The sequence below is a fragment of the Vigna angularis genome, chromosome 11, assembly GCF_016808095.1.
Source record: "Vigna angularis cultivar LongXiaoDou No.4 chromosome 11, ASM1680809v1, whole genome shotgun sequence".
NCBI classification, from domain to species: domain Eukaryota; kingdom Viridiplantae; phylum Streptophyta; class Magnoliopsida; order Fabales; family Fabaceae; genus Vigna; species Vigna angularis.
Window position 1 is genome coordinate 11,776,253 of NC_068980.1, and position 20,843 is coordinate 11,797,095.

General features: G+C 35.5%; 1 non-coding gene across 1 annotated transcript; it reads right to left on the bottom strand.

The window, feature by feature from the left end:
• Nucleotides 1-490: 490 nt before the first annotated feature.
• LOC128194856 (small nucleolar RNA R71) lies at nt 491-597 on the bottom strand. The gene has a single exon (XR_008246305.1). It is a non-coding gene; the product is annotated as a small nucleolar RNA R71 (small nucleolar RNA).
• Nucleotides 598-20,843: the final 20,246 nt, after the last annotated feature.

Below are 20,843 nucleotides of genomic sequence, written 5' to 3' on the forward strand. Positions count from 1 at the left end.
AATTGAACGCACAGCCAGAAGTAACATAAGTAGTGCAAGAAGAAGAACAGGAGAAATAAGAAAAGAACATAAGCAAATTGAGCAAGAAGAGGAGACATCAACAATGGCAGGACAACGTGCGAGAAAGACTCTTCGTGATTATTCGATGCCAGATCCTAATAGTTATCAAGGGAGCATTGGGAGACCTCCTATTCAAGCCAACAATTTGGAAATCAAGCTTGCATTTTTACAAGTCATCCAACAAAATCAATTTGGAGGTGTAGTTTTAGAAGATCCTAATTCTCACTTGGAGAATTTTCTGACAATTTGTGATACCTTGAAGATTAATGGAGTTTCATATGGCATAATTCGTTTGAGACTTTTTCCATTTTCACTACGAAATAAAGCTGCTAAAAGTTGGCTTCAAGCACAACCTCAAGGGAGTATTTCTACATGGGAGGATATGGCTACAAAATTTGTAACGAAATATTTCCCTCCTTCCATGTCAGCTAAAATGAGAAATGAGATCACTACCTTTTTGCAGCAAGAAACTGAATCCTTATATGAGGCATGGGAAAGATACAAGGAGCTAATTAGGAAGTGTCCACATCATGCTTTACCAAAATAGTTTAAAGTGAAAACTTTTTATAATGATCTTTCACCCTCTTTTAAAGCAATTTGGATGCAGCAAGTGGGGGATCATTTAATCTGAAAACACTAGAAGAAGCTTTGAAGACTCTTGAGCTAATGGCAAATAACACAATGAATATGCAATTTGATCACAAAAATAGAAAAGGTGGAGTTTTGGAGGTTAATACTTTGGATGCCATCCTAGCCCAAAACAAGTTATTAACACAATAAATCACTAATTTGACTCAGAAGTTGAAAAATATGCAAGCAAACAATGTTAATACAACATCTTCAGTGTGTGATTTTTGTGGAGGAATGCATAAAAAAGGTGCATGTCAGGCCACTCTTCAAGAGGCACAGGTGAATGCAGTGGAACAACAACAAGATCAATTTTCTACCAACCTTAATGTAGATTGGAGGCACCAACCAACTAGACCTTGGAGCAATCCTATCCAATCTCGCTAAAAATAAAATTTAGCATATTTGTGTGATACTTGTGTTGGCAAAGTCAGCAACATGACATGCATCATCTACTTTGTTGCAACTTATAAATTTTTTGCATGACCTTAATGCTTACTTGTGTGATAAAGCCTAGGTAACTGATGAAAAACCCCTAATCAAGAGATAAACCACCATGGCAATGGCGAAAAGGATTCAAGATGCGCCAAATTTGATAAGTTGTCATTGAAGCTATCAAATTAATACTACTTTTCAAGGCAACTTCAGTATTGCCAAGTAGTATTCAAGAAAGTAGATAGGGTTAAAGTAACCCTGAGTCGTCTCCCAATGAACACGGAATCGGTTTTGAATATTTGACTCTTATGAATAAAAGTAAGAAACTATGCTAATGGAATTAAGGTTTGAAGAATGTTGAAGAACAAATAGGAAACTTAAAAACAATTATAATGAAGTAGGCTAATTCCACTGCTTTCCAAGATAGATTCATCATCGGTTATTCACAGATAATTGTTCAATTGATTATTGTTTAAGTTTCAAATTAATTAAAGTACATTCTTAATTAATTTGAGGGCAATCATGCATTTAATCAAAGTACATTCTCAATTAAATGCAAGACCTTTGTAGATTATTCACAATAAATTCAACCAAAGTACATTCTCAATCAAATTCTATTGTGTTTAATCATGTCTATTCTTAAATCTCCTAACCAAGTTAAAAGCTAATCATTCAAAGTAAATTCTCAATTAATTATAGTTGAAATTATTACTACCAACCAAAGTACATTCTCAATTGATAGTAAAAACCATTTAATCATATGAAAGTTCCTAAATTAAATCAAAGTAGATTCTCAATTAAACCTAGAAACCCTAGAACTCATATAATCAATATGCATATAGATTCAAACACATTATGATGCAAAAATCTTTGCTTTTAATATGATAGAGAGATGAAAGACATAGAGAGAGAACAACTTAAATCAATAATAAAAATAAACAATTGCATTAACTCAACCTAACCTCATAATCCATAATGAAATTACAGCATAATAGCCTTAGATGCTTAGCCCTCCATGAATGGAGTTGAATACATGATGAAATAAGAGAGAGAAGTGGTGAATGAATGAATGAAGTCCCTTTTCTGCCTCCCCTGGGTCTCTTTATATAGGGCTTGATTGGGCTTGAATTCTGAATATTCAGTTGACAGAATCTTTTATCTTATATCTTCCAAATAACTAAAAGATTTAGATAATTATAACATTATTTAGAAGATATTTTCTGTTGATATTCCAAACTTAAATTAATTCAACAACTGAATTTTATCTTTTAGCTTTTTTGACTTTTCAAAATTGCACAAATACCCTAAAATTTCACCTATCTGCACTTTAATCCCTTCAGAATTCTCCAAAATTACCCTAGAACCCCTGTTTACCAGCTTTGAGCAGACTTAAGCAATGTTGACCAGCTTTGACTAAGGAAGGGCGCGATTAATGAGAGCTTGCCATGTGGCAACCCTCTTTCTCACCCAATTAGGGTTTCAGATTGGGGAAAGGGCTTCCCCCTTTGCTCCTGCGCCGTCATGAGGAAAAGAGGAAGGGCTTCCGACGTCGTTGTCGCGAACTGCTGGACTGTTTGGTTTCTTTTCTTACAGGTCTGACTTTGATGCAGGTTCCCATGGTGCTCGAAGATGAAGACTAGAGGTAGAATTGATCTCGCAATGGCGTTGGTTGTGCGGATACTGGCGACTTTGGGTGATGATGGTTGTGCATGGAAGAAGTTGGCAGCGCGGTGGTGTGGTTTTCTGACGAGAGAGATCGCGTTTTTGGGTGGCGCGATGTTGTTCGCGGTGGTGTTGTGGTGGATGGTTCGAGATTGGCGAACTCGCGAGGAGAGGATGGTGGCTAGCGACGTGGTTGTTTGGATCTGTGGCGTGGTGGCGCGATGATGATGGGGGCGGCGCTGTGATAGCCAGTGCTAATTGTGGCAACCTCGCGTCGGTTGGCGGCACGGTAGTGACGGCGGCTAGGGTTAGGTTAGATTAGGGTTTTTGTTTCTGAAGGTTGAAGAAGATAGTGACGTGGCAGGAGTGGTGATGTGGCAAAACCTGATTGGCTCACTGATTAGTGCAAGGATGGATGACATGCCCTTATCTCATTGGCTATTTGTGTTAGTGGTGGACAGCCAAGTGGCATCATCTTAGACCATCTAACTTAGGAATGGTAGGAGGGGTGTGTATAGGGAATTAGGATGATGTAAGAGTAAAATTTGACTGTTGGGCCTGGTTAAGAAAAGAGGGGTGTATGTAGGGAAATTTGGGAGGTGCAAGGGTAAAGACTACCTGTTTGGCCCATCAGTACATTATTTTCCAAATAAAACCTGATTTTGGGGCTTAATTTTCAATTTGGACCAATAAAGCTTTGATTTCAGCTGCACAAATAAATATTAGAAGATCCAAGAATAATTTATGCGCTAAAACTCACTTTTTACGTCTCTTTAATTCTCAAACCCAATAATTCCAGTCATTACAAATTCACTTTAAATCAATCATTTAAGCACATGAATCTCATCAAAAATTTAATTTTAAAGCATAAATGTAGGCATAAATGTGTAGTCATCAGTATGAAAAATAAGTATATTAATTAGTAGAAATCACAAAGAATGAAGATACATTACGTTCAATCCCAATGAGTAAAGGAGTTAATTACTCCTAGACATTCTAATTACTAAAAAAAGGATAGATGATGAAAATAATGGTGATGATGATTGACTCCAGCCTCTAGAATGTGCCTTTATCGTCTCTCCCTAAGACACAAAATTATGAAAAATAAGTATACTAATTAGAAGAAATCACAAAGAATAAAGATACATTAAGTCCAATCCAAATGAATAAGGGAGTTAGTTACTTCTAGACATTCTAAGTACTAAAAGTGGGATAGATGATGAAAATAATGGTGATGATAATTGACTCTAGCTTCTAGAATGTGCCTTTTTCGTCTCTCTATTAGTGTTTAGCTTCCTATTGCCCAAAATATTCATTTCTAAATATATGACGCATTCTATGTGATAATTTTCGAAAACGCATAAGTCGTTGTGTGAGTTGTAGTTGTTGGACGAGTTGACTATTCTCACTAGGTGAATTAAGTTGGTTTGCTGGGCGAATTGGTCGAACACGCAATTGGGTGTCCATCTTGCATTAATATAACAAGCATTCCTACCCCAAATGCATTGCATTCAAGTTTAAATGATTTAGAAAAATTAGGCAAAACAAAAATTGGTGCATGTGTCAATTTTCCTTCAAGATAATTGATAAATGCATATTTATGTCCTCATTTAACTTTTAATTTTGATTTTAATTGAATTTTGGTTCTTAAAATCTTGATTTAATTAAGAGCTTTTATAATTAGACTTATTGAGTTTGTGAAATAAAAATGTTTGGCAAATCAATATCTAGTTGCATAAATTATTTTATTGGATATTCTAATGTTTGTTTATGAAACTGAAGTTTACTTTAAGCTCATTTAAGATCTGAAAATAAATTATGTGTATATAAATTTATTATTAAGTTAATAAAATATAACAGAATATGAAAAATAAAAAAGGAAATGGGAAACATTTAAGTACAATGTCGGTTCATGTTTTGTCATCAATGACGCCTTCATCGGAGGTTATATGTGGTCCCAGCACCTTTTGAAGTTGCGAATTTGAAGAGAGCAGATCCAGAACGATGGTCGCCTAGCCGAGATGATGAAAATCGTGTGGGTCAAAATTAGAACTCTGATAGTGACTGTGGTAGATTACAGTGTTGCTGACAGAGGTGGGGTAATGGATAAGGCAACAAAAAAAATTTCTTAAAAGAAGAAGGCTTTAATACCATGTTGAATTTAGTATTTATGAGATTAATTCTCTTGTGTTAAATGAAGTACCTGAAAAACACTATAAAAGAGGGCGGGGTGGGGGGGTTTGAATAGTCTTAATGGAAAAATTCATTTCACAACCCTTCTGATATATCATGTATTCTAGATCTTATTATATCGTATGAAAGCTCAGATGCTCGACCTATTAAAAGTTGTAAACGATAATTAATTTTGACGTGTTGTTCATAATGCACACTATAGAGTTTTATAATAACTTCCTTAGTTGAAGAGTAGTCGTTTAGCTTGGAGAGTTCTTGTATTTAGAAATAAAAACATAGCTACAGGTTTTTATAAGAGAAGTGTTTTGGTAAGAGAAGAGATAAATGGACAATTATTTTTATATTGGTTCACTCCAACTAAGCTACGTCCACAAGATTACAACTGAGTATTCGCATCACTCTTGGTCTGTGTATTCGCACTACTTTTGGTCTTTGAGTATTTGAACCACTCCTTGTACTAAACTACCACGCCTAGATTTACTCGAAGTATTTGCACCACTCCTAGTACTAGACTACCACGCCTAAATTTCCTTTAAGTATTTGCATCACCCTTGGTACTAGACTACCACTACTACAAAAATCGCGTACAACGTCGAATATTTTGGGCTTTTAACGCGAATTCGCAAGGACAGTTAAATTTACGTCGAATTTAAAAAATTCGAAGTTAAATTTACGTTGAGTTTTAAGAATTCGACGTTAAATTTACGTCAAATTTAAAAATTTTGACGTTAAATTAACGTTGAATTTATTTAATATACAACGTTAACTTCATGTCGAATTTTGTTAATATTCGACGTTAACCAACTTTTTTTTTGTTTTTTTAATCAATTGTGATCCCTTTTTACAACTCTATGAGACTTGAAAAGCAAAAAAACAACAAATTTCAGTTTTTGGTATTTTATAAAGCATGAACTATGAACGTGTAGTGTAGTATCAACAACAAATAATAATAACCAACAACAAACAAGTTTAATCAAACAACAACAACAAACAAGTTCAACTAAACAAGGACAAAAGCAAACAAGTTCAACAAAAAAACAACAAACAAGTTCAACAAATAAATTCTTCAAAATGAAAATGCAAAACGAAAACTAACCTTCAAAAGGTGGGTTCGTCGGAATAAAGTTTCGTCACAGTGAGAGAGAAAGTAGAATGTGTCTATAAAGAACAAGAGCACGAAAATAATCGGTTAAAACAAACAAAAATCATATGTAAAGTAATTAATTAACATGCATTTGTGTCAAATGAAATAAAGATTATATGTGATACTCGTCAAACTTCGTTCGAGAAAAGTTTGAAAAGCGCGCTAAGATAAATTGAATGAATTTTCAATCTCCCACTCAAATTTTTATTGAATTCACTAACATTTTGACGTCGAATTTAAAGTCATTCGACGTTTTATATCCTTTTACATCGAATTACAATTCTAAACGACGTTTAATAATTGCATTTATTTACAAAAATGCCACCCTCATTTTTAACGTTGGTTATTCAGTGGTTGGATGTTGAACGCGTGACGTTATATGCTGATTTTGTACTAGTGTACCTCATCTAAATTTCCTTTACTCAAACTGAGTTCAGTTGTAAGTGTTTTAATTCTCTCCAGAACTGCAATCAATGATTGCTTACAAGTCGTTCAGACTAAACACTCTTAAATGTTTATCTCTTTTCTCTTTCTCTCTTTCCTACAATCAGTAAGTAATATAACAATGAAATTTGAGGTGTTTCTTTTCTTCTATTCTCTTTTCTCATCTTCTCTTTTTCTGCTTAGATATGATCTTTTTCTTGAGCTCTTTCTTTTCTTCTCTTTTGAACGCTTCTAAGGATAGCTATTTCGTTGTAAGCTTTCCTTTTGCTATCCTCCTCTTTTTTCTTTCGAAAGCTCTTCTGTTTAAAGGCTTCTTGAATAAATCTCTTGTTATCCTCTTGATTTACTTACCTTATATTCTTGTTTTTTTTTTCAATGTTTCATATTTTAAATTGAAATCACATTTCTATATTTTTATTGTAGCAAATTCAAAAATTATAATTTTTAATAATAAATTATAAATTATAAATAATCCTAATAAATCTTGGATTTGTTTGATAATTAAATTTTCGCTTTTATAAATTTCTATTGTGTTAAATCTTTGACATACTTTATAATTATAATTTTCAAAATTATTAACTATCATGTCAAATCTTAGATATGCTTGATGATTAAATTTTCGTTTTTATAAATTTGTATCATGTTAAATCTTGGACTTAGTTAATAATTATCATTTTCAAAACTATTAATTACTATATCAAAACTTAGATTTGTTTGATAAATAAATTTTTTATCGTGTTGAATCTGACATTCACTTAATAATAAAAATATATTAAATTTTTTAAATAAAAAATATTAACTTTTCTAAATAGTTTTATTATAAGAGAAATATGTAACCTTGGTTTCTCATTTTTGAGAATACGTAGATCAAGAAAAATTTTGTTGTAGAACCCTGGATATAAGGATAACAATGGGCCGAGTTGGATATAGATAATACTTTACTCATACCTACCTAAAAAAATTATTCCCATTATCCGTATATGATACACACACGCGCACACATACAAACATACACACACGCACATGCGTGCGCACACACACATAGACACACGCACGTAAATACAGACACACACCTACACACATACACACACATGCACACACAAACACACACACATAAATATATGTATAATTTTAAATCAATTTAAAACTAAGTCATTAAAATATAATAAAAAAAATTAAAATACATTTCAAATCAAGCTATTTACTTTGGATGAGTTACATAAAAATATAAATTTTAAAAAGTTATTCTTTTTAAAAATAGCTTTATTAAAAATTACATTAAGTTAAATTTTAAACAATTATTAATAATAATTATTTCTTTTACTAATAACTTTATTTTTATAACTTGATTTTAGAAAAATTACTATAATAAAATTTACTAAAAATTATTAAACAAAGAAAGTATAGAAAGAATAATTATTAATTGGTAACATATATTCATTATCCCATTGAAAAAAATAATTAAATATCGGTGTTCATTATCAGCATATATCCATTAAAAATATTTATTCAATAATTTTATTATAATAAATATCCACAAATACAAATATATATTTTTCATCCGTGCATAGACCGAAGAAAAAGAAATCCTTTTACTGGCTGGAAGGCATGCAACGCAAAACTGAGAAAGGTAATAGATTTTGCAAATTAGAACAGTATATATTAAAAAAAAGTAAGATATGCTTATATAGAAAAGAAAAATTTTGTTACCAAAGTCTCTTGGAAGAGAGAAAAAACTTATTAAAAATATTAAAACAAAACAAGCAAACATTTTTATTTAATTATCTTTTTGATATTCTTTTTTATTTGTTTAAAAGAAAAAAAATTAAAACACGCTTTAGTATTTTGTTTATTATTTATACATATGTTTATATTTTATATTTTCTTAACTTCGTTACTTTTGTCTTTACCGGTTTAAATTCATTTAATATTTTTTTTGATTTATTCATCAATTATATTTTACTACTTAATGTTATAATATAACTATTTTGAAATTTTGCATTTAGTATGTAATATATTATCTATATATTATCTTATCTTAATATATATTACGTTATGTTAATAGATATTTTCTTATCTTAATAAATATTTTCCTATCTTAGTAAATATGTATTTTTAAAATTTTAAACATTTGTATCTATTTATATAAAACTTATTCAAATTTTAATTAATCAAATATCAATTAAAATTACCTGGGAAGGATAATAATTTTTTTAATATTTTTATTTTATTTTATCTCATTTTATCTTATATCTTTAGTTTATTTATCAAAACTTAAAAGTTTATAAAAACAATCATGAGTTCACATAAACTTATTCATCCTTATCTTCCTACTAAAGTTCTTTCTTATTCTAATGTGGATATTGAAAAGAGTTTTTTTTTTGTTTCTTATCAACTCTTATTTGATATTTGTTTTCTTCTTATTATTCAAAACTGACCTTCAAAGAATCGTCGAAAGGAGTTTGCAAGTTCGAAAAACACATTATTTCTTTTACAACTTGATTTGATAACGCTTCTTGTTTAGATAATAGCACATCATGTATATTTAAAATTTGATTACGTATTATTTATTATGTAGATTTAAATGTAATACATAATAGTCATTTAAATAGTATTGTAATAGATAGATGTTTTTAGTGTGTATTATATTATTGAGATATATATATTTTTTATATAAATGTATGAATATTTTTTTAAAGTGTAAATATGTATACGTTAAAGTATAAATATGTATAAGTGCTTAAAAATGTGGTTTTGAAAATACATAATTACATTAAAAATAAAATTGCAATATTCTGCAATTTGCTCAAATCAAGAAGAACTGCATTAATATACCAACTAATTAAAAATTAACCAGAAATTAGTAAACTATAGTCATAATGAACCTCTTACCTCTTAGTTGGATTAGGAAATTACTTTCCAAAGTAAATCACATCATGTACGTTTATTTTAAACTATTCACATCTCAAACTTGTTTGGTCCATATAAACATGATGTTTTCATTCTGATTTATCATTTGCTGCATAAGTGAAATTAAGAAAAACAAAACACACTGAATTTTAAATTGGAATTTAAACTTAATAAATATGTTACTATCACGCTCATAGTTTAACTTCTACTCCTTTCATTTCTATGATTTTATCAAAATTGGTATTAAGAAACTAAATGCTTTACAACTATTATGGGTTGATGCTAACGTCTTCTCGTGGGGGGTTATTATTTTTTTTTTAGTTTTGAAATTATTATCGACTTTAGTTTTTTACAAATTTAATAACAATCATGAGGGAAAAGATATAACACAGCCCTCCAATCAAAAATCAACATCAACATCATCAATTATTTTGTTATTAAAGTGGAAAACAAATGAACGAACAGAGCAAGAGCAACAAATTATGGTGTCGCGGATTACTGTATGTGGCTGAGCGAGTGTATGGAGATGAGAGAGAAACAAATTGGATAAGTAAGGAAGGTGGATTAGGGTTAGGCAAGTGTTTCTGATTTTTTCAGTTGGGACTATAGTAGGATGATAGAGAAAATATAAGAGTGAGAGAGATGAAAGAGAAAGGGTTGAGAAGAATGAGGGAGGTGAGTAAGGGTTTGGGGTTCTTATTTTCTTTTTTAGTTTTGAGATTGAAAATTATTCAAATACCCTTAACCTTAAAACTTATAATCATAATATATGAATGTATTTTTATCTACTAAGACTCAGTACACATTACTAAAAGGCTTAAGTACCTACTTAGTCCCCATGTTCGGAGGTAATTTGCTGTTTAGTACCCGGTTTTAAAAATGTAGGCATTTGATACCTATGTTTTGAAATTTGTATCAATTGAATCCTACCCACTTAACGCCGTTATAATTGATAACGTTTTTCTGACTGTGTATGTGATTTGTGCAATCGTGGCAATGAGGTGGCTTAAGTGACTTGACGTGGCAGGCTGAATTGGGAATTTGAAATGGGGTTACATTTTTTAAATTGGGGAAATAAACTAATTAGGGTTTTTTTTCGTACGTTAAAAAACATTACGAATAGTAAGTTAGAAATTGGGGATTTTTCATTCATTGTTGTGGTTGGTAGTGTGGAAGGATTTGCGTGCAAAGGTTGATACTGAGTGAAGGATTGTCGTGGTTGTGGAACGAGATTTGTTGAGCGAAAAGGCGTTGTGAAGTATCTTGCGGTGTGTCAGCTATTGCGGCGGGTGAGCGATAGCGATAGCGGTATCCCTTTGGAGGCGGAAAGGTGAAAGGTGCAGTTTTTATGATTTCTTTTATGTAGTTTCGGTCCCCCATGGTAATATGTTGGATTCTTGTCCCCTTAATGTGTCATGTTGTGTTCCTATCGTGGTCCCCTTTGTTGTGTTTGTAGTGGTCCCTTTCTTTAGTGCCTGTCGTTTTCTTATGCTTATTGTTTGTATGTTTTTGGTTCCCCATGAGTGCGTACTGTTTTGTGTACCTTAAGTGCGTACTGTTTTCACTTTCGTATTGTTGAATGTGTGGTTGTTGTTTATTGTGTGGTCCTTGCGTATTTATTTAAGCATTGAGACAAAATGGAATGTTGTAGGTGAATCCAGAAGTTTTGGTGTGATTAACTTTGTATGCCTAATTGTTTAATAGCTGTTAAAAACGTGGCATCTTTACAATGCATGTGAAGGTCATTAAATAATGATAGTAGATGCATGTGAAGGTCATTAAGTTGTTCCATATGTAGTCTGACACTTACTTTTATATAGGCATATAATAGTTGACAATTAAAGAAAATGTCAGATCCTGATGTTGAGGTGGTGTTTCACCATGGGGGTAAGTTTGTGAATGATGGGTCATTTAGATACCATGGAGGTTCTACCAGTACCTTGATGGTTGACACAGACAGATGGAGTTATTTTGAAATCTTGTCCATACTGAAGGAGATGGGATATAGAAATGTTAAGGAGGTGTGGTATTCCTTGGGTGGTTCTGTATTAGAAGCTAGGTTGGAATTGTTAAGTGATGACATATGTGCAATGCATGTGGTCAGCATTGGGATATTGAATGGTCAAGCTCATTTATTTGTGGTTCACACGGTGTTCAAACCAGATTGTATAGAAATGTTGGAACATCGTCATGAAGGTGAAGATGACGATGATGAGGTTGGTGAGGTTGGTCAGAATGGTGGTGAAGAAGGAATTGGTGATGATGGTGAACAACAAGTTGGTGAGGATGGAGATAAAGTTGTTGAAGTTGGTGAACATGATGAACATCAGGTCCATGACATTGGTGAGGATGTTGAAGGTCAATTGCCTGAACATGGTGAGGATGGTGAGGATGATATCATTGGTGGTGGTGTAGGGGATGGTGAGGATGATATCATTGGTGGTGGTGTAGATGGTGGTGTAGGGGATGTACATGATGAGTTTGATGTTAGTAGTTGGGTAGGTTCTGATGAAGACGCTTCTGTGAATGAAGATGATTTGGAGGATGTTATATTGGAAGGAGATGATTTGGAGGATGTTATATTGGAAGGAGATGAAGAACCCGAACAAGAGGAATACGAAGGTAGTTTGTTTGCTGAAGTGGGTACAAGAAGTGGATGTCCTACTCCAAAAAAGCATGTACAGGCCCGGGGATTATTTGATAGTGAGTGGGAATCTGATAGTTGTGGCAGTATTTATTTAAGTGATGAGTCAGATAATGAAACAACTGGATATGGAGATTTTGGGATCTTTTCAGAGCCAGTTAGTATGAAAGAATATAAATGGCAACTGGGAACATACTTTGCTGAAAAAAAAGATTTCACTGATGCAATTAGAACTTATGGAGTACATAACGGTAGGAAGTTGAAGATTTCTAAGAATGACAACAGAAGAATATGCGTCAAATGTATTGGTTCACAAGGGAAATGTCCATGGTATGCATATTGTGGATATAGGAGTAGCCAACGTACATGGCAGTTAAGGAAAATTATAGATAGTCATACATGCAGTAGGGAATTCAAAATTGGTTTAGTTACCTCTAAATGGTTAAGTGGGAGGTTAGAGAAGACCATGACAGGAAATCCGGATATTAATATGAAAAACCTGCACAATAAATTTTGTAAAAAGTACAACATTGGTGTGTCTAGGTCTACAACAAGTAGGGCAAAGGCAATGGCATCCGCCAATATTGATGGTCATTTCGAACAACAATATGAAAGACTATTTGATTATGCACACGAGTTACTTAGATCAAACCCTGGCTCAACAATTAAAGTTAAGGTAGAACCAACTGAGGATAAGGCCATATTCAAGAGATTGTATGTGTGTTTGAAAGCATGTAAGGACAGCTTTGTAAGTTGTAGGCCTATTATACATTTGGATGGTTGTTTCTTAAAAGGGAAATATGGAGGGGAACTTTTAACTGCTGTTGGAAGAGATGGCAATGACCAGATGTGTCCGTTAGCATATGCTGTTGTTGAAGTAGAGAATAAGGAAACATGGACTTGGTTTTTAGAATTGTTAATTGATGATCTTGGAGGTGGGGGCTTTTGTTCAAGGTGCACATTTGTATCAGATCAACAAAAAGTAAGTAAATGTGTAACTTTTATTTATTACTTTGATGAGGATTGAAAGAGTCATACTTTCTTTTTTTACTGTGATAGGGACTTCTCCCAGCTTTACAAAATCTTTTGCCTGGGGTGGACCAACGTTTTTGTGTAAGGCACATATATGCAAATTTTAGGAAGAAATTTACTGGCATAACTCTGAGACAATTACTATGGAAGGCAGCATCATCAACACATCCTCAAGCATGGGAGTCACTGATGCGACAAATTAAGGATGTTAATGAAGATGCATTCAAACATTTGATAGCTATTCCACCCAGGCTAGTATTCAAAATTGTAATTGTTGTTTCATGTTTTGTACATCTTTGTTCTTTTCCAAATGTTTAACTTAATCTTTTTTTCCAGATTTTGGTCTAGATCCAGATTTACAGGAAGACCTGTTTGTGACACACTTGTTAATAACATTTCAGAAGGATTTAACAGTGTGATCTTAGATGCAAGGGGGAAACCAATCATAACAATGTTGGAAGAGATTCGTATATACTTGATGAAGAGGTGGGCATCCAATAGAGAGAAGATAAGTAGATTTCAAGGTCTCATTTGCCCCAAAATTCAAAAGAGGCTACAAAAAGAGTTACAGAACACAAAATATTGGCTACCAAAGTATGACAACTTGTGATTTCCTTTACTATTGTTGTTTATACTGTTTCCATTTAACATTCATTGTTTATGATTTTGCAGTTGGTCAGGGATGCAAATATTTGAGATCTGCCATACATCCAACATAGATGAAAAGTATGTCGTTGATTTAGAGAAAACAGACTGTAGTTGTAGAAAGTGGAGTGTATCAGAAATTCCTTGCTCCCATGCACTAACAGCAATGAGTTTTTGAACATGAATCCAGAAGACTTCATCCCGCACTGGTTCAGAACCTCCACCTATGAAGAAACATACATTCCAATCATTTTCCCTCTCAATGGACCTGATCTATGGCAAAGGACTTCATATCCTGATATTTTGCCTCCACCAAAACGGGTGTTGCCAAGTAGACCAAAAAAGAAAAGAAGGCTCGAGAGTTGGGAGCAAAAAAAGGATGATACACAACTTGGACAAAAAGGAATCCCTAAGAGATGTTCCATATGTAGAGAACTTGGGCATAGAAAAACTAAGTGCCCACAGAGAAGTCAACAACAACACTACCCACACCCTTCTCAACCAAGTCAACAATCAAACGAAGAACGTACACCAGACCCAACTCAAGCAAGTCAGATAACTCAAGAACCCCAGACTGATGAAATCACATCATAACTTTAGATTGTTCTAGTTTCAAACATTAAGTACATCTTTGTTCTATTTTGGATATGTACTTTGACTTTAAATAGTGTTGCTTTGCTTTCTGTAGTGTATTTTGCACTTAACAATGTATACATTTTGGATGATATCTGAACTATTTTGGATGATATGTGATGTTTTCTGAAGTATTTTATGTCATATTCTATTGTCTGATTTGATATTTTGCACTTAACAAATGCTCGCCAGGAGAACGAACGTCCAATTCACGCTCGTCCAGCGAGAACAGGACGCTCGCCCTATGGACGCAAGTACGTTCAGTGGACGCTCGTCCAGCGAAGCGAACGCCCAGTCAGGCAGAAGAGGACGCTCGTCCAGCGAAGCCAACGCCCAATAAGGTAGAAGAGGAGGCTCGTTCAGCGAACTAAGAGGACGCTCGTCCACAACCGCTTAGTGGACGCTCGGCATCGAGAAGTGGGACGCTCGTCCACGCTCAGTGGATGCTGTTTTTCCACTTGTGGGGATTTTGAACTGGAATTAACACCTATAGGAGATTCGGTCTGAGTATATTAGAAAATTACATTCTAATATAACCATCTTCTTCATTAAATACAATGGCATTAGAAGCACAATCTCATTACAATTTAACTAACTTCTTCATCACAAAATGTGACTGATACAACACTTCAACTAAACCCTAAACATAACACATACAAAGACGATATTAATCAACCCCATCAAACATAACATCCAGATTAAGACCTTTTCCCTTCTCTGACAAACCAAAAGTGATTTTTCCAAATTCATAATCTTTCTCCTTTGCCACCCAATTGTAGTATCCCTTTCATCAACATTATCTTCACTGGCCCATTTGAAGAAATTACATCCTCACACTTCTTCATTTCGACTACGCTGTACAAAACATGCAACCAAAATCATCTCAGCCAAAACCAAATAAATGTATCCGAAAATAAAAAACACCACAAAAGGAAGAAACCTTGTAATTAGGGCAGCCCCAAAAAGGCTTGCCTTGGTTCTTAGAAGTTTTTGCGACTCTCAATACGGCAAGCTCTCCACAATAGCATATTTGTGTGCCAAGCATTCCTCTTGATGAAGCACCACGACAGCTCCCCCGTGAGCAAGACGAACAGTCATTCGTTGACATTGCGTCGTCGTCCACACCAACAAAACAACCCCAACCCCAAAAATGAACCACAATCAGAGAAGAGAACAGGGCTACGACACCCACCTCAGACGAAGCAAACAACGAAGGGCACCCCACCTCAACGACCTTCTTCACCTCAGAAAACAACAATAGTTACTCAACATAGGGCACCCACTTCACACCAACCAAACAACGAAGGCCACCCCCACCTCAGTTCACCTCTTTAACCTCTGCTACTAGCTACCTATAAAAAAAACCCTAATTAGTTTATTTCCCCAATTTAAAAAATGTAACCCCATTTCAAATTCCCAATTCAGCCTGCCACGTCAAGTCACTTAAGCCACCTCATTGCCACGATTGCAAAAATCACATACACAGTCAGAAAAACGTTATCAATTATAACGGTGTTAAGTGGGTAGGATTCAATTGATACAAATTTCAAAACATAGGTATCAAATGCCTACATTTTTAAAACCGGGTACTAAACAGCAAATTACCTCCGAACATGGGGACTAAGTAGGTAATTAAGCCTTACTAAAATGTACCAATTGAAAAAAAAGTGATCGTAAGTTAGCAAACCCTTTATATATATATATATATATATCATAGAATACGTTGTGATCACTATTTAAGTATATTTTTTATAATTTATTTATATTATGGATTTTTTATTTGGAAAGATATTAATATTAATTAATTACTACAAGAAGTTTTTTATGAATTTTAAAAACAGGGTTTAAATATTTTATGATTTTAAAAGGGAATGAGACATTTGTGGAGCGTTTTAAAAGAAAAATAGGAATTTCAGAATATATTAAGGTGTTTAATTTGCCCTTCTGATAAATATAAATTACTATAGATTACATATTTAAAGTGATAGTAGATTCACTAGTAAAAAATGACGTTTTTAACTCGTACGTTATGACTCGATTTTTACTGAACCGAAGCATATCAAAACGCGGTGGCAGTCTCGTAATTTTAAAAGCATTATATGCCTCGATTGTTAAGCAACCGGTGTCTAAAACTAATACTGATTCGGTTATCAAAGTGAAACGAGACATAATCCTCACGTAGCAAAGATACGGTCTCGGTTGACATGAACCCGAGGCATATTCGGCTCTAAATCGGCCTCGGTTGGCATACACCCGAGGCATATTGGGCTTTAGATCACGCTTCCCTGCTCATTTCCCCCGAAAAGCACCTCTCCTCTTCTCTCTTCTCTGCGTCTTCTCCGCCTCGCGATATTCCTCCGCGACGTGCGATGTGCAACGACGATGGACGCAACGACGGTAGCGAGACGCGGCACCGAGAACGCAGCGGCGGCGAGACGCAGCGACGACGACGCAGCGGTGATGGAAGGCAGATCTGGGCGAGTCTGGTGGCGGTGAAGCGATCGGCGAAGCTGAGGCTGTTGGTGAAGAACAGAGAGGACGCAGGAGCAGCGGTGCCCTGATTGGCGAGTCTGGTGCGGTGCCTAGTCTGGTTCCGTTGCTCCGGTGCAGCGATTCGTGGATGGACTGTGGCAGAATAACCAGATCTGCGTCGACGGACTATGGCAGAACAACCAGATCTGCGTCCACGGCAGAACAACCAGATCTGCGTCCACGGTAGAACAACCAGATCTGCGTCCACGGCAGAACAACCAGATCTGCGTCCACGGCAGTGACGTCGCTGGTGGAGCTAGTAACGGAGGAAGGGAGCGGGATGGTGGACAAGGCAAGCGGTGGTGGTGCGTCAATGGTGGCGGCGGTGATAGTGGTGGTGGTGGTGGTCAGATTAGGGTTTTTCTACTGTAGCTGCTTTGGATTTTGCATTTGGTTTCAGTAGAGTTTTGCATTTTGTTGAATTGAATCTGAGAATGATTTTTTGAATTTGAGATTTTGTTTTGATTTGTTTTACTTGATTCTTTTGTACGTTTGTTTGGTCTGGTTTGATCTGGTTTTGAATTTGAGCATGATCAACTTCATTGGAGCTGTTGAAGGTGTTGTTAACTGGCTAAAGAAAAAGGAAAATAAAAAATAAAAAAAAGACCCTACTGCCTCGGTTCAGCCTCCAACCGAGGCAGTACAGGCAGAGCAACAATTTCGGTTCTAATAACCGAGATCGAATCGTACCATTTTCTGTCTCGTGTCAGAACCGAGGCATAAAGTCTACCACTTTTTACCTCGTCTGAATATACCTCGGTTCAGGAACCGGTGCCTATCAGCGAAAATAACCGGTGCCATTTCCTTTATCTGTACTAGTGATTTACATTTCAGGAGTTTAAAACTAATAAATGAAATTTTGAAAATGTTACTAATTTTTTATAGGTGACTTTTCTCGATTCTTAATATTGTAACGAAGTTATAAGATATTTTTAATAAATTAGATATTTGTGAACGAATATATGTAATATATATCATCACGAACTAATAACAGTAAATATGTGATGGATAAGACTTGATCTAAACTCATAAAATATTGAAAATTAAATAAACCAAATTTTCTAATTAATTATACTTGATAAAGAAATCATTTTTATCCTTGGATCAACACACTAGTACAATAAGAAGAAAAGACACCAGTTATTTTTTATTATTGGCATCGGTTTTACAACCGAGACATATGTGAGCGAGGTAAAAGGACAGACTTTATGCCTCGATCAGTGGACTGAGATAAAACTAGATAGGAATATGCCTCGGTTCTTAGATAACCGAGGCAATATCCTTTTTTTTTCAGATGCAACCTGTTTTTCAGTACGCAACCAGAAATTGTTTCAGTACGCAACCAGAAACGGAGTGGTGCAAGTCATTGTTTTTCACGCAACCGGAAAATCCCAATCCGAGATCAAAACAGACCTAACATTTCCCAATTTCAGAAACCCAAAGTGCTTGTGTTTGTGAGTCTTCACTGGCCTGGCCTCAAGAACAATGCCAAAATCTACAAAATTTCACAAATCTAACACTGTTAAACTTCATCTTTATTGCAGATGAACACCTTCTGCAACGAACCAGGAAGCTCCCTTAGGGTTTCCAATCACACAGGGCTTCGACAACTAGAGGAAGATTGCCAGTCTAGGGCGGCGGCGACATTCCATTAAGGGGTGAGAGGGTAGCGGCAACTCGCGGTGGATCTAGAGCGGTGGATGAAGATACAGAAGGGAAGAATGGCAGAGGCAACAACGACGGAGGGCTCGCTGATCTGGAGCGCCTAGGCCATCTGGAGCGGCTTGGCGATGGCGATCTGAAGCGGTGGATCTAGAGCGGGGGAGGCAGCAGCGGCGGAGGCAGAACGATGGAGGGCTCGCCGATCTGGAGCGGCTTGGCGATGGCGATCTGGAGCGGTGGATCTAGAGCGGCGGAGGCAGCAACGACGGAGGGCTCGCCGATCTGGAGCGGCTTGGCGATGGTGATCTGGAGCGGTGGATCTAGAGCGACGAAGGTAGTAATGGCGGAGGCAGCAACGACGGAGGCTATAGCAGCGAGAGAGGGGAAGAATGGGAGAGCACAGACAGAGAAGAAGTGAGAGCACGAGGGAGAAGAAGATGTTGGGCTGTGGAAATGAAAAAGATCAAAGAAATGAAGAGTTAGTAGGACCACATCATGCCTCGGTTTTCATCAGAACCGAGTTAGTAGCAATTGGCAGGTCTAGGTGGCAAGAGTTGTATGCCTCGATTGTGCCTAGAACCGAGTTTGTAGTGTCCTTTAGGTATCGATTGTTGGGAAACCGAGTTAGTAGCTCTTATCAAACCCATCAGCTATCAGGTGGAGCAGGTTTGGACAGAGTTTTATGCCTCGGTTTTACGTAGAACCGAGTTAGTAGCATGCTTTAGGCACTAGTCATGGGACAATCGAAGCATATACTTAAGCTATTATTACGAATCTGCTATCGCACTTTTATACATTTCGGGTTCGCTTAAACCGAAGCATATATTGCGCTTTCTAATCCCTTTTTTTACTAGTGACATTTTAAGCCATTCATTAAAAATATAAATTTATTGTGAAAGTTTGAAAAATCAAATGTGTCAAATATACTTTACAATCCTAGTTATTTACATTCTTAAAATGACATTGATGTGTATTTACATTCTTTGATTGATGTATTAAAAGAATTGTGGGAAAATGGTGTAGAGACATTTATCTAAATCTATTACGATGAAGTACTAAAAGAAAATGGCTGTTGGTCCCTCCACCGCCACCTCTTATTCTCTCCACTTCCCCAATTTATCTTATTTCTAAAACTACCCTCTTGTTTTAACTTTTTTACATTTTACCTTTTGGGATTTTTTAACATATTTCAAAACTCTAATTTACCTCTTACTTTCACTCCCGCGACAGCTACACCCCACCACCACACCACATCTTTCACTCTTCTTCTCTTCCCATCTCCGTTCAAGGTTTTCTTCTTCCTTCTCTTTCTTTTTCTTTCAACATTCTCTTCCCCACTTTCCTTTCCCTTTGCTTCCTTCCATTGTTGGTGTTGATTGCTGGTGTGGAGAAGCGTAGAGGAGGAGCGTAAATCTAGCGGTGGATCTGGTTTTTCATCTTCATCCCAAGTTAGTTTAAATCCGTATATCTGTTTATTATGTGTTGTTGTTGTGCTTGTTGTCTCTCAGAGCCGCAAAGGCCAAAACGGATGTGGGATATCCGTTTGCCCTTCAATGGATGTGGGATATTCGTTTCACCTTAAACGGATGTTGACATCCGTTGAAGGATGACATTCGTTTAAAGTTTAAACCTTTATTTTAGGGTTTATTTAATTACGCACTTGAATAAAGCACCACTGCAACCTTCGAGCACCACCACACCACCAAGATAGACTCCTGGCACTAGATCAATTCCTTCCACTAGATCAATTCCTTCCACCACCACCAACCTTTACAACTTCCCACGCACACCACGTAATAAAATTCTATCGCAGTCTCACACAACACAATGAATGAGAGGAAGAAGTTAAACGTTAAAGAGAAAGAAGAGATTGTGTGTTTGCCACTACATGTAGGGTACCAGATATATGTCACTGAAATGGGTTGAGAGTAGGTAAAAATTCAAAAATATTAACCTTAAAAATAAAATTTTACTGAAGGGCAAAACAATAATGGGGAGGTGGAGGGAGTAAGGGGTGGTGGTGTAGGGAGCAACATCCAAAGAAAATTTGCACGTTCTTATTGTAACGAGGATACTCGGTCCAAGTTTACCAAATGAAAAAAAAAAGAGGTGTTAAATGAGAAGTGGTTGATTTTTGCCACTTAGACATTCTAAAAGAAACAATGTCAAAGCTTTCAATGGTAGTAAAGAAAATCATTCAACTACTAGACAATTACTTGG